This window comes from Bactrocera dorsalis, chromosome 3 (genome assembly GCF_023373825.1).
Source record: "Bactrocera dorsalis isolate Fly_Bdor chromosome 3, ASM2337382v1, whole genome shotgun sequence".
Taxonomy (NCBI): domain Eukaryota; kingdom Metazoa; phylum Arthropoda; class Insecta; order Diptera; family Tephritidae; genus Bactrocera; species Bactrocera dorsalis.
In genome coordinates this window covers 45,301,352-45,314,484 of record NC_064305.1, presented here as the reverse complement: position 1 = coordinate 45,314,484, position 13,133 = coordinate 45,301,352, and the positions used below count along the sequence as shown (strand labels likewise).

Below are 13,133 nucleotides of genomic sequence, written 5' to 3'. Positions count from 1 at the left end.
TTACCTCATGCTCTCATTTTAATTTGGTTGGTCGACAAAATACGTGCTGAAAACATCGACAGTTTGATTTCTGCAAAGATTCCAGTTCCGTATACTGATCAATTACTGTTTTATATTGTTACTGTAAACATGATTTATGGTCCGTGCGGAAATCTGAATCGTTCATCACCTTGCATGGTAGACGGAAAATGTACAAAGCGTTTTCCTAAAGATTTTACTAACGATACGGTCACATATATCGTCGAAGAAGTACCGAAAATGGCGATCAAACTTTCATTAAAACTATCAGCTACGCAGACATCGACATTGACAATCGTTGGGTGGTACCATATTCACCTCTTGCAGTTCGGTGAAGAGTATCAAATATATTTGCAAATATACGTATGTGAATAAAGGGAGTGATATGGCTGTATTTATAATTGAAAATACTAATGTACATTCTCCTCCGTTGAATCAAAATGATGAAATTACGAATTACCAAATTGGACGGTATGTTAGTTCCAATGAAGCTGTCTGGCGTATTTTCGGTTTCCCAATTCATGAACGGGATCCAGCAGTTATCCATTTAGCTGTCCACCTTGAAAACGGCCAGCGCGTATATTTCACGAACGATACAGTGCTTGATCGTGCTATAAATCCACCAAAAACTACGCTGACCGAATTTTTTGAACTGTGCAATCGTGCGGACGCTTTTGGTGCCTTCGCACAAACACTTCTCAACTCTGAAGTTCCACGGTATTTTACATGGGCTCAGAAAAGAAAATGGATACCCCGCAAGCAAGGGACACCAGTTGATGCGCACCACGGTTTATTTAAATCAAATACTTTGGGTAGTGTATAAGTTAACATAAGCTGCCCTTTGTCAACAACAAAGGCTGCGCGTGGCCTGAGTCAACGAATTCACATTCCCACGCTGACGGGTAAGGCACAGCGGTAGCGGCAAACTGCCAACGCAAGCGTCGGCGTCGTATCCGCTGCAATAACTCTACTACTACTACTAACAACGAATTGCGGGACACAACAACTAAGACAAGGTGCCGGGACTTATTTAAGACATTAGCTTTAGAATGTAAGGGTCAGTTTGTAACAGAGAACTCATCAGACAGCATGATCTGATTAATAAAGTGATAATAATAAAGAAACAAGACGGTTATTCGTAATTTATATACAGTCAATCCAAGGCAGACTGAGTGCTTTTACTTGCGACTATTGTTGGTTAATGTCACCGGGCCATTGTCATTTCAAGATATACGTAAGGTAGATGGACAACAGTATCCTACGTATAAAGATGCATGCCTTGCTCTAGGCTTGCTAGAAGACGACAATCATTGGGACAGTACGTTTGCTGAAGCAACATTAAACTGCACAGGATCACAAATTCGTCTACTGTTTGCTATAGTACTGACTACATGTTTCCCGGCCCGAGCACAAATGTTGTGGGATAATCACAAAGATTCAATGACTGATGATATATTGTATCGACATCGTACAAGGTGCAATGATTTAACGATATCATTCAGTGATGCAATGTACAATGAAGCATTGATTGCTATCGAGGATCTTTGCATTGCTATTGCGAATTTGCCAATCAGTCATTTCGGTATGAGCTCACCGAATCGAAGTGCATCTGATTTACTCAACACAGATATTAATCGTGAACTACAGTACGATACTGTAGAAATGGCAGGCATTGTTGGTCGCAATGTTCGACTACTAAATGATGAACAAAATATTATTTACGACCGCATCACGCTGGCAGTTTCGGCAAGACAAAGAGGATTCTTTTTTTTTGGATGCACCAGGTGGAACTGGCAAAACATTCCTTATTTCGTTACTTCTGGCCGAGATACGATCAAAAAATGACATCGCATTGGCCGTTGCATTTTCTGTCATTGCAGCAACTTTATTAGATAGAGGCAGAACAGCTCATTCAGCATTTAAGCTGCCGTTGATCATTCAAAATAATCCAGATGCAGTGTGCAACATAAAAAAACAATCGTCTATGGCCATAGTGCTGAAACAATGTAAATTTATTATTTGGGATGAATGCACTATGGCACACAAACATTCGCTTGAGGCCTTAGATATGATATTAAAGGATATAAAAAACAATGATAAACTATTTGGCGGCACTTTGTTACTCCTTTCTGGTGATTTTAGACAAACACTTCCCGTTATTCCACGTTCAACGTACGCTGATGAAATTAATGCTTGCTTAAAATCTTTGCGACTATGGCGTAATGTTGAAAAAGTACAACTGACGGTGAGCATGCGCGTTCAAATGCTTCAGGATCCATCCGCCAAAAATTTCTCTAAACAACTGTTAGATATTGGTGATGGGAAAGTTGATGTACATGAAAACACTGGATGCATCAAATTACAGACGGACTTCTGCACAATCATCGACTCGCAAAATACTCTCATCGATCACATATTTCCCGACGTACACACATAATATGCAAATCGTAAGCGCCTGGCAGAAAGAGCGATTTTGGCAGCTAAAAATGTGGACGTCAATGGGTTAAATTTAAAGATTCAACAGTTGTTGCCTGGGGACTTGGTGTCATACAAATCTATCGATGCAGTTTGCGATACCAACGAGACTGTGAATTATCCAATTGAGTTTTTAAATTCATTGGATTTGCCAGGCATGCCACCACATCATTTACAATTGAAGGTTGGATCTCCGATTATTCTGCTACGCAATTTAAACCCACCACGGCTGTGTAATGGCACACGGTTAGTCATTAAAAAATTAATGAAACGAAAAAAATTACCATAATTGATAGGATAATATGAATAATTATTTTTGATATTTAGAAAGCTATCAAAAATTGTAATTTAAAATATATTCGTTACTTTAATATATTATTTTATTAACTTAAATAAAGCATATTTTCATTGTTTATAATGCTTTCGATTATATGTAAATACATCCCCGCACACTTAGTAGTAGATAGTTATTTTTATTGAACTAAGAAAATGTTTCCTAGAAATAATATACATGGCAAAACAACGTTTGCCGGGTCAGCTAGTATTATTATATAATATTACTAATACATGCATATAATATTACTTATTTGCTTAATAAATTAATAAAAGAAAATATCCATATGCATGAATAGAGGAATTTTTGCGAAAAAGAGGAATTTCAGCGAATTGCCTTATCACCACATGGCAGCGCTCCATTTCGTCGTAATTTTTGGTGGGTTGGGTTTAGTATCGCGCCGGTTAATTTTGGCTCACTGTACCTAAACGAGAGAACCAAATTGAAAATTTTAAACACGCATGTATACTTAAATTAGTGAACTTTATTTTAAAACATATTTTATAAAAATCGCTTCACAAATTTTTCCAAAACTTCACTTTAAAAAATGCTATTTTTTGCAAATATCTCAATATATGCTAGTGTATTTTCATCTGGTGTGCATTGTACCAAACCAATTATGGATACATTTTCACGCACATATGTATATTACTTATGAATTATAAAAACCACTAGTAATATTTTTAATTGCTTTTGATTGTTAATTTCTTTGTAAATCTTTAAATAAAATACACCCTTTTCTGCATTGAGTTCAATAATGCGAAAAACCAAAATGACTGCCTAATTTGAACTGTCAAATTACCGAGAAAGCACGAACAAAAGGGAATAAATTAAACCCAGTTAGCAACAAATGTGTGAAGTGAACGCGAAAAGGTGTTCAGTGCTAAAATACTGTGGATGGCGTAGCCGGTGTTGGACCGGCCAGGGTTACTTTTTTAAAGCGCGGCCGAAGGCCGCCCACGCAAAAAAGAGTTCTATGCGAAAAAAATTGACACACCCCGGTGTTGGACCGACCAGAGTTATTTTTTTTAAAGCTAAAAGGAGTTCTATGCGAAAAAAATTGATACACCCCAGTGTTGGACCGACCAGAGTTATCTTTTTGAAGCGCGGCCGAAGGCCGCCAACGCAGAAAGGAGTACTACACGAAAGTACATCGGTCACCCCGGGTATTCGCTCGACCAGGGTTATTTTTTTAGAGCGCGGCCGAAGGCCGCCAACGCAGAAAGGAGTACTACACGAAAGTACATCGGTCACCCCGGGTATTCGCTCGACCAGGGTTATTTTTTTAGAGCGCGGCCGAAGGCCGCCAACGCAGAAAGGAGTACTACACGAAAGTACATCAGTCAACCCGGGTATTCGCTCGACCAGGGTTATTTTTTTAGAGCGCGGCCGAAGGCCGCCAACGCAGAAAGGAGTACTACACGAAAGTACATCAGTCAACCCGGGTATTCGCTCGATCAGGGTTATTTTTTTAGAGCGCGGCCGAAGGCCGCCAACGCAGAAAGGAGTACTACACGAAAAAACTTCGGTCACCCCGGATCCCTTTGTATCATTAATAGATGCAATTAAAAATGTATATACATTGCACTGAAACATTTTGGTTTTCTTTATTTTGATTTCTTGTCCATACAAAAATGTTGCCTGGGTTGCATTGGTTTCAGTTTGTATGGAAAAATGAGCAAAAATACTGGTTTTTGTCATTTTCAAAGGGCTCCCTACAGATCTATAGGGGCTCTAGGGGGTCGAAGGAGGGTTTATTTAAAAGTTCGATCCTTCCTCTTTCCAATAAGGGGGCGTGAGGGGGGTATCCCTCCCCTGTTTTTCTCCATAAACGATACTAAGCCGGCGCGATACTAAACATTTCCCTTTTTGGTAAACAAATGAGGTTCGAACAAGTGTAAAATGTAATTTTTAAAATAAAGATTTTTTAGGTAAAAAACCTGCTAAAAGTGTAAAATCTGGATTTATTTAAAAGTTTATAGTGTAATTTAATTAATTTGAAGTGAAAAATGTGAATAAAGCGCGTTTAATGTGGCGAAATAGCTTCTTAAAATGGTCCAATTTTGCGAATTTTCGAACTTTAAGGTCGAATATCTCGTAAACTAAGCGTTTGCGGACCCTATAACTCTATATATTTTTTAATCAGGAGGACTTCCTCTTTCCAACGGTACCTTTAGATCGCGGCGCCAAAGAAATCGGAATTGTGCCTATATAAATAAAATAACAATAAAACCTGATGTTTTTTAAAAGCATAATTTAAATGTTTATATCTGCCGCTGTTTAGTGGTATTTATATGTTTGTTTTCGGGTAATACTTGCTTTCATATTTTTATACGGCTGAATCACTTTAGTTGAAGAACTAGAGAAGCACTTCTAATTGGGCGATGCTATTCTAAATCGCAACCAAATAATGAGTACTAAGTTTATGGAAACGAAAGTTAATTCATTATTTAGTTGGGATATCAAATATAGTACAACAATGGTATTCAGATATATGTATGTATTATTACGTAACATTAATATTCTTATTCTGAAACATTATTACGTATGTAAGTATATGTATGCTTGTAGTGCACTTACTCCAAATACATAAATATTCCGGAATTTATTACTTTAAAACGAATTAATCAGAATTGGCTCACACTACAAGAATGCACACATAAATAAGTACATATGTACATACATATGTACGTAACTCAGAAAGATGTCCCCTGAAAAAAACCTTTCCATTTCTGGAGTCTTTTACCTCCTCTACCGTGTCTTTTACACTTATGTATGTATGTACATACATTCATATTTACAGTTATCATAATATATTACAAACGAACAAAAAGACAAAACACACAATTAAACAGCAAATACTTAAAAATCTAAAAAATTAAAGATTTTATTTTTAATTCAGAGTCTTTGTGGGTTACAAATATTATAATGTAATATAATAATTACCCCGATTTCGGTGTTGGGTGTGTACAGATAGAAGTGGTCCTCTAGATGAAGGATATATGTACATACATATTTCTGTATGTATGTATATGTATGTATGTGTAAACATATTTAGAATAGCATGCCCCAGTCATAGATATCTTTGTCCCAATGTCGGGATTAAGAGTTCTCCAGATTACGAAAATATAAACAGTTATGTGAAAAATTATAAGATCAGGAATGTATAAAAACAAAACAACAATACAATTGAATCATCGCCTCGAATAACGTTGTAAGCGCCAAATTTGGAATTTTTCAACAGAGAAGAAAAACGTTTTAAACACGTGAATTCTTTATTAAATAGTTTTTGCTTAAATACTTATTTATATTGCATCTTTTGTTAATATTTTACAAAAGTTTTAAACAAAAAAATGTACAGTATTAACAAGGTTCGCTGTTTAAATTTTTTTTAATGGAATAACGTTATAAACGCCTTGCTTGTAGCGACGATAACACGTTTTTCCACTACACGCATCATCATAGCCGATGGCACTTACAACGTTTTTCCACACTGATAGTGATAATTAAAAATTAAATATCGAGTTAAATTTTACTGGTTAAAGGAAAATATAAAGTTTCAATAATTACAAAATTTACTTTCTTATTGAAATAACGCAATACTCTGCGTAATTTTTCGGCAACAAGGGTACCATTGCCAAGAGGTCCTTCATCTTTTCGCTACTAATTACTACTTCTCCTTTCGTAAAGGTTGCTATTTAAATTTCTTCCTCGTTTTTTTTTTTTTTTTTAAATATAGCTTGACCAAATTTCTTCAATATCATTACTAGTTCTTAATCTAAAACATACGTTTCGTCGTTAGTTATTTGCTACCATCGCCCCTTATTTTGCATTTTGTATCATTTATTATATTTTTAAGAAGAATATCAAAATTTTTGAAGTATTTTTGTTTCATTATAGATGGATGTTATGGTATCACAGATTTTATTAAAGTACCAAAATCTTCTGGGGTAAATAGTAATAATAAATTAAATAATAATGCTTCTATTTTAGTTTTTTTATTTCAATAAAGCGGCAATTTAGTTTTCATGTAAGAAGTTGAAAATAAAAATAATAATTCATAATTTCAGTATCTAACTTAACTACAAATGGCCCTATAAAACTTAGCATCTTGATTGGGCAAATAGACCGCCATTGCTAACAAGTCTTTTTTCTTTTCAGCGAAGTCGCTATTGGTTTCTTTCGAAGAACTGGTAATTCATATACATATATCTCGCGCATATTTCTGCTGACATTTTTACTTTTTCCTTAAGCTGTGACAATGCCATGGTTCGCCAGTACTGTGATTCATTCTGAGACGTAAAACTTGCATGTCATCTGCAGTAATTTGGAGCCATCTACCTTCGGTTATTTTGTACGTATTTTTGTTTAAATTTTTTATGAGAACATCAAAGTTTTTAAAGTCAATTTGAAGCATTTGATGCACCCTGAAAGGGTTAGAAGGTTTAGCTGATTTAATCATTTCGTGAACATCTTCTGGGGTATAAATCCGCGCTGTTTTCTTTTTCCTTTCAATTAGAGAGAAATCTCGATCACAAGGTAAAAAGCTGTGTCCAGAAACTAAAAATTTTTGATTAGCTTCAGAAAAGTATTTCATTTTTATTAGATGGTAAATTAAGGCGATCATGGTCCAATTATTATTTTGACCCACACATCTGTCTGACCAAATAATTAATTTTCTCATATCTCCAGCTTTTAAAATAGCGTAGGTGGAAGTGATGTGTCTTAAAATACAATAAGCGATTTCAGCTGCACCCCTTTTTGCAACTGTTTCATGCCAAGTATACATGTCAACAGTATTTTGCCCCAAATTATGTATATCGAAGTTGTATTTCGAATACTGCCGCTGATAAAAGACGTCCGTATGTGTGAGATTTGGAGTATAAATCACTTGCTGTAAGTCAACGCAAAGCGCAACAATATGGGAACTGCCTAAAGCTGACTTTGTGTCATCACTCAGCTTAGAATATGCTTTTTCAGCCTTTTTGTGATGTGCCTCTGCCAGTTTCTCTATGCATCTTATTTTATTCCGGTCTTCAGCGGCAATCGTTTCTATAGAATACTTATCGCAGAGCTTACAAGTGTCGGACCTTGGCAATCCAAACCGCAAACTGAATTCTTCGTTAAATATATCTCTGTATGTATTATAACTCACAGTGCTATCTGGATATTTTTCCATGAATAATTTAAACATTTTTGTAATAGTTAAATCTGGATGGAGGTAATTTTTTTTGAACTGGAACGACTGTTGTGGCTTTCTTGACAAGGAAAGCTTTCTATGTGTTTCATGACACTTTTCTTTTCAGCATTAACGATTTTATTCGGCCGATTATCATGTCGTCCGCGCTGATCACTCAAACTATCTCCCGACTTTAGTTTTTCAACTAAAATTTTAAGTCTTCGTTGTGTCACTTGAAAGGTATGACAAATCATTTGTTTGCACACTCTCACTTTTCTCTCATTGTGCTGTGGTAGAAAATAGTTCACAGTTACATTTCGATGTGATGTGTCCTCTGAAACTCTTCTTCTTTGCGGTTCTTTCAATTCGATTAAAGAGCGTAAAAAATTTGATTACTTGTCATAGTCTATTTGATAAAATTTAGAGAAATGCTTCTGAATAGTCTCCAATTTGAAGCTTGAGCACTGTAGATAACAAGTGCAGTTGAAACTCTGATGAATACAAAAACAAAACTGATATTGACACAGCTTACACTTACAACGTTTTTCCACATTACCGTTTCTGGAGCATTTTTTTATGTACAACTTTTCCATTTCTTCCTGAATATGCTTCTCCACTATTTCTCAGCCTCTTTTTACTTATATCTTTCCAATTTTCATAATTTATTTTACGTTTTTTTTCCTTTATTGCACTTTTGAAACGTGCTCAACACCTCTAAATTTACCATGATCACCAGCACTTAAAACGTTTTCCCACTAACTACTGACTTTAGGACGCAGCTCAATGGCTAAAAACTGATGGATATTGTAAAGTTTTGCGCTCTCATGATACGGGAGAGCATTTTTAAAGGTAAGTTGCAAAAAAACAGGATTGCCAAAAAATGTCACTTACAACGTTATTCGAGGCGATGATTCAATTGTTGTACTCCAAGAAAGTTTCCGCCAGTTGATGGCATTTTTTTATTCTCATTATTATAAAAACAAATTCCATTAGACAAATGAAAAATACAAATAAAACGTGTTTTTTTACAAAGGCAATGCACAAATTCAGTTTCAGTTTAAATATCAATCAATTGAAAACTGTTTTTTTAAATTTAATGAAAAGTTATGGAAAGGATGAACACTGCCATCCTAAAACTTGAGAACATAATAAATATTTTTTGCAACAGGGAAATTCGTACAGTTGCAAACTTACTGAATGTTTCCAAAACAATGGTTGAACAATCAGTAAACTGGTTTCCCCAGATTGAAACACGCGCAGGAAGTCTAAAATAACATTTTCTGTTAAAAACAAAATATACTTCGCTATGCTAAGAAAAATTATTTTATTTCATCAAAACAAATAAATTGTGATTTGAAATGAAGAGGCGAAGGCTGAGAAAAGTGCCTATGTTGTCAAAAAAGAGCATGCAACAAAGGCTTAAATTTACTGAAGAACATGTTCTCTGACCTAAAGAGCAACAGCGTAAATTTCCTGGGGCACGATTACGATTCTTTCGGCGCCGCGATTTAATGGTACGGATGGATAGAGGAGGTCCCCAGGATATATACACATATACCCTCCTCAGACTCATAGTTTTCGAGATATTTCACTTTAAAGTTCCACAATTTTACATGTAATTCACTCTTATTTTGTTTTGTTTTGTTTTTCTTTACATGTCATGACAAATACCAGTGTTGCCACATATTGTGTTTTAAAAAAACTATTAAACATTTTTCTGTTTTCTTTATATATGAAATGGTACAAATGGATTTTGTATCTTATCTTAATTGATAAATAAAGATAAAAAATAATATTCCTTTGTGTCGAACTACTTTCTGCACTGGCGGCCTTCGGAAGCGCTTCAAAAAAAATAACCCTCATCGATCGAACACCTATATTAATCAAAAGGAGCGAAATACTGAAAAACTTTGCATTCTATAATAAGTTTTTTCTATTTACTCTAATGATTTTACATATATACATATATATATGTATATCAGGACACAAAGTATGGCAACATTGCTATTTGTCATAAATGTAAACACACAAATCTCTTGAAACTTTGAATGTGCAAAATTGTTTTTTAAGTATATTTATTTTCTTAAAAAATATACATACAATTAGTATAAATTTTTGATATATGTATACGAATGTGTACAGTGTAATTAAATATACATATATATATTAGTTAAAAAATGTGTGAAAAGTGGGTTAAACATAGTGAAATAACGAGCATTGTTTTTACAAATTTTTGAACTTTAAAGTGAAATATCTCAAAAACTATGAGTCTGAGGACGGTATACATTTTCTAAACCTGAGGACCTCCTCTATCCATCCGTACCATCAAATCGCGGCGCCGAAGGAATCGTAATATTGCCTTCTCTGGTATAAAGAAACATTTGTTTACAAGAATGTATGCTTCAGTACGCTGATGAGAATATGACACTTAGGTGGATATTTGTGAAGAACACCGATCCTAAACACGCGGATAAGTTTACAAAAGAGTGGTTTTGGGTAAACAATACCAATGTAATGGAGTGACCACCGCAGTCCCCGTATTTTAACTCCACTGAAAATTTTTGGAATTTAGTGAAAGCGTCTTTGAAGGGAAATGCCCAAGTAATAATCAAGAGCTTTGACGACCAAAACCTAGTTGAGTCTATGTCAAAGCGGTGTCGACCAGTTTTAAACAACCATGGATTTTCAAAAAAACATTAAACTAATTAAATATTAATACGATGTGCGTTCCAATGTAAACAGGACTTAAAACAAACGGAACAAATGGTTTTTTTGGCAATATCAATTTCTTCTTAATTGGCGTAGACACTGCTTACGCGATTATAGCCGAAGTTTTCATTGGGTGTTTTTTTACGTTACGGGTCCCAAACCAAGCGCACAACCCTATGTAGGGGATGTTTCGCCTTCTCACTTTAGCTCGCCTTAAAACGGATGTTCTTAGGCTACCCAGAGGATATTTGGCCAAAGACCGGAAGTCGTGAGCTGCTTGAGCCATATGTAAAAGAATCGTTTCTGCCCACTGTCAAGTGAATGGCGATCAGAGAACTTTCCTCACTTGCGTGAACTTCTACACATGACCCCATCCTCCAATTTATTTTATTAAAATTAGTCTCCTTCTGCTTCAATACAGCTTTTTGCACGATTCAAAAGCATGTCAAACGAGTGTTTTAGCTCGTTGGCCGGCATGACTGCCAGTATGCCGGTACAAGCTTTTATATTGCCTCTACGTCTGCATAACGCTTTCCTTTCATGAGCAAATGAATTTTTCCGAAAAGAAAGAAGTCGCACGGTGCCATATCAGATGAATACGGGAAATGCGATTTTTGGTCAAATAATCGGTCACAAGCGTCGATCGATGAGAGCAATTTTTGGTCGTTAGTCAATTTGTGCGGAACAAATCGTGCACACACCTTTCGTGAGCCAAAAATGTTCAGTCAAAATGTAATAAATCGATGTTTTGAAGATGTTCAAATCCATTTCCATGAATTTCAATGAAAATTTCGGCTGATTTTTGATGAATTAACTCACAGTTTCGATGGAATTTCCAGTGATTACGGATTTTGATTGGCCCACATATTGGCCGTCATTTATGTCCTCACGACCACTTCGAAAACGTTGAAACCACTAGTGCACTCTGTTACGGGATAGGCAATCATCGCCACAAACTTGTTTCATTAATTAAGTAAAAGTTTTACCAATTTTAAAACAAAATTTAAAGTTGGCTCTTTGTTCGGAGCTCATTTTCGCACACAAACATACTGACACCTAAAACGCAATAACTTCACTTCCAATCTATGAAATGTCATGAAATTCTCACTGGATAATCGATAACGATAGGAGATTCTAACGTACCAGTCGACATATAGTTGGCGCTACCAGGGAGCGCTAGATTCAAAAAGTCCTGTTTTTTGGAACGCATCATGTATTATCACCACTGAATGAAAATTGGTTACTTTTTTATTCAATTTTGTATTTTTTTATAGTAAACAACGAAGTGCCTTCACATGCTAAGATCGTAAATTTGAAAGCTTTGGAAAATCTAAAAAAAACCTTTTTTTTTAATTTGATTAATTAAATGCCGTCATTTTTGGATAAACATTATCTTTATTAACTGCAGGATTGATAAAACTGAATGACCGCAACAATCCAACATTCGCAATGATTCTGCACACGAAATCTTGTCAGAAATACAAAATTTTACATTTTATCTACATTTTTGCAAAAGAAATAAAGAAGAAAAATAATACATTAATGGCGGAAAATAAATAACACATTAGTTTATAGCATAGATTTCCTTTCCGCAATGGGGGCCTTCGGCCGCGCTTCAAAAAAATAATACTGGTCGGACCAACCCCAAGACGTCTTCAGTTCTTTCTTGTAGACCTCGTTTTTGCGTTGGAAGCCTCCGGCCACAACTGAAGCGTCTTCAGTCTGTTTGTTTTCAACATCTTTAAAATTAAACCTGGTCGAAAAAACACTAATATTTATCAGTAGAATTGAAATACTGATAGATTTAACATAGATTAGGTTAGGCTAATCTGGTAGGTCAGTAAGCCACGTAACATATCACAGGATTTTGTATTCTGTGTTTGGCATATTTACCGCCAGGGTGGGAAAAGAAGGTATCTTTTTCGGTAAAAACATGCCCAAATGGGTTAAGGCTGATCGACTTCGCCGGGGCCCGAAATATGGTTATCTATAGTACTGGATTCCAGCGTAAAAAAATACATCAAGCTGCCTGCCTGTCTCCGGATCGAAAAGCCAGCAACCAGATCGATCATGTTGTGATAGACGGGAGACACGTCTCCAGTGTTCTACACGTGCGTACGCTCCGAGCTTTTAAAAGCGTAAAAAAATACATCAAGCTGCCTGCCTGTCTCCGGATCGAAAAGCCAGCAACCAGATCGATCATGTTGTGATAGACGGAAGACACGTCTCCAGTGTTCTACACGTGCGTACGCTCCGAGCTTTTAAAATTGACTCGAAATACTATAAAGGTATAAGGGAACTGTGGGACGACATTTCAAGCTCCTTACGACCAGCTGCATCCGAAACCATTGGTTTTAGGAAAATGCAAAAGAATAGCTGGTACGACGAGGAGTGCCGTGTCGCAGTGTAGAGAAAACA

At 35.8% G+C, this 13,133-nt stretch overlaps 1 protein-coding gene across 14 annotated transcripts in view; it reads right to left on the bottom strand.

The window, feature by feature from the left end:
- Nucleotides 1-13,133, bottom strand: part of LOC115066185 (synaptic vesicle 2-related protein) — a 795,221-nt gene that overhangs the window by 768,178 nt on the left and 13,910 nt on the right. For 5 of the 14 annotated variants that reach the window (XR_007422134.1, XR_007422133.1, XM_049451323.1 and 2 more), the window contains exon 1: nt 5,408-5,557. The exons of 2 other annotated variants lie outside the window; for them this stretch is intronic. The gene's annotated coding sequence lies outside the window, so the exon portion shown is untranslated. Of the gene's footprint in view, nt 1-5,146; nt 5,233-5,407; nt 5,559-5,773; nt 5,799-13,133 lie in introns of those variants that run through there. 7 more of the 14 variants (XM_049451318.1, XM_049451315.1, XM_049451316.1 and 4 more) reach the window with 6 other exon arrangements.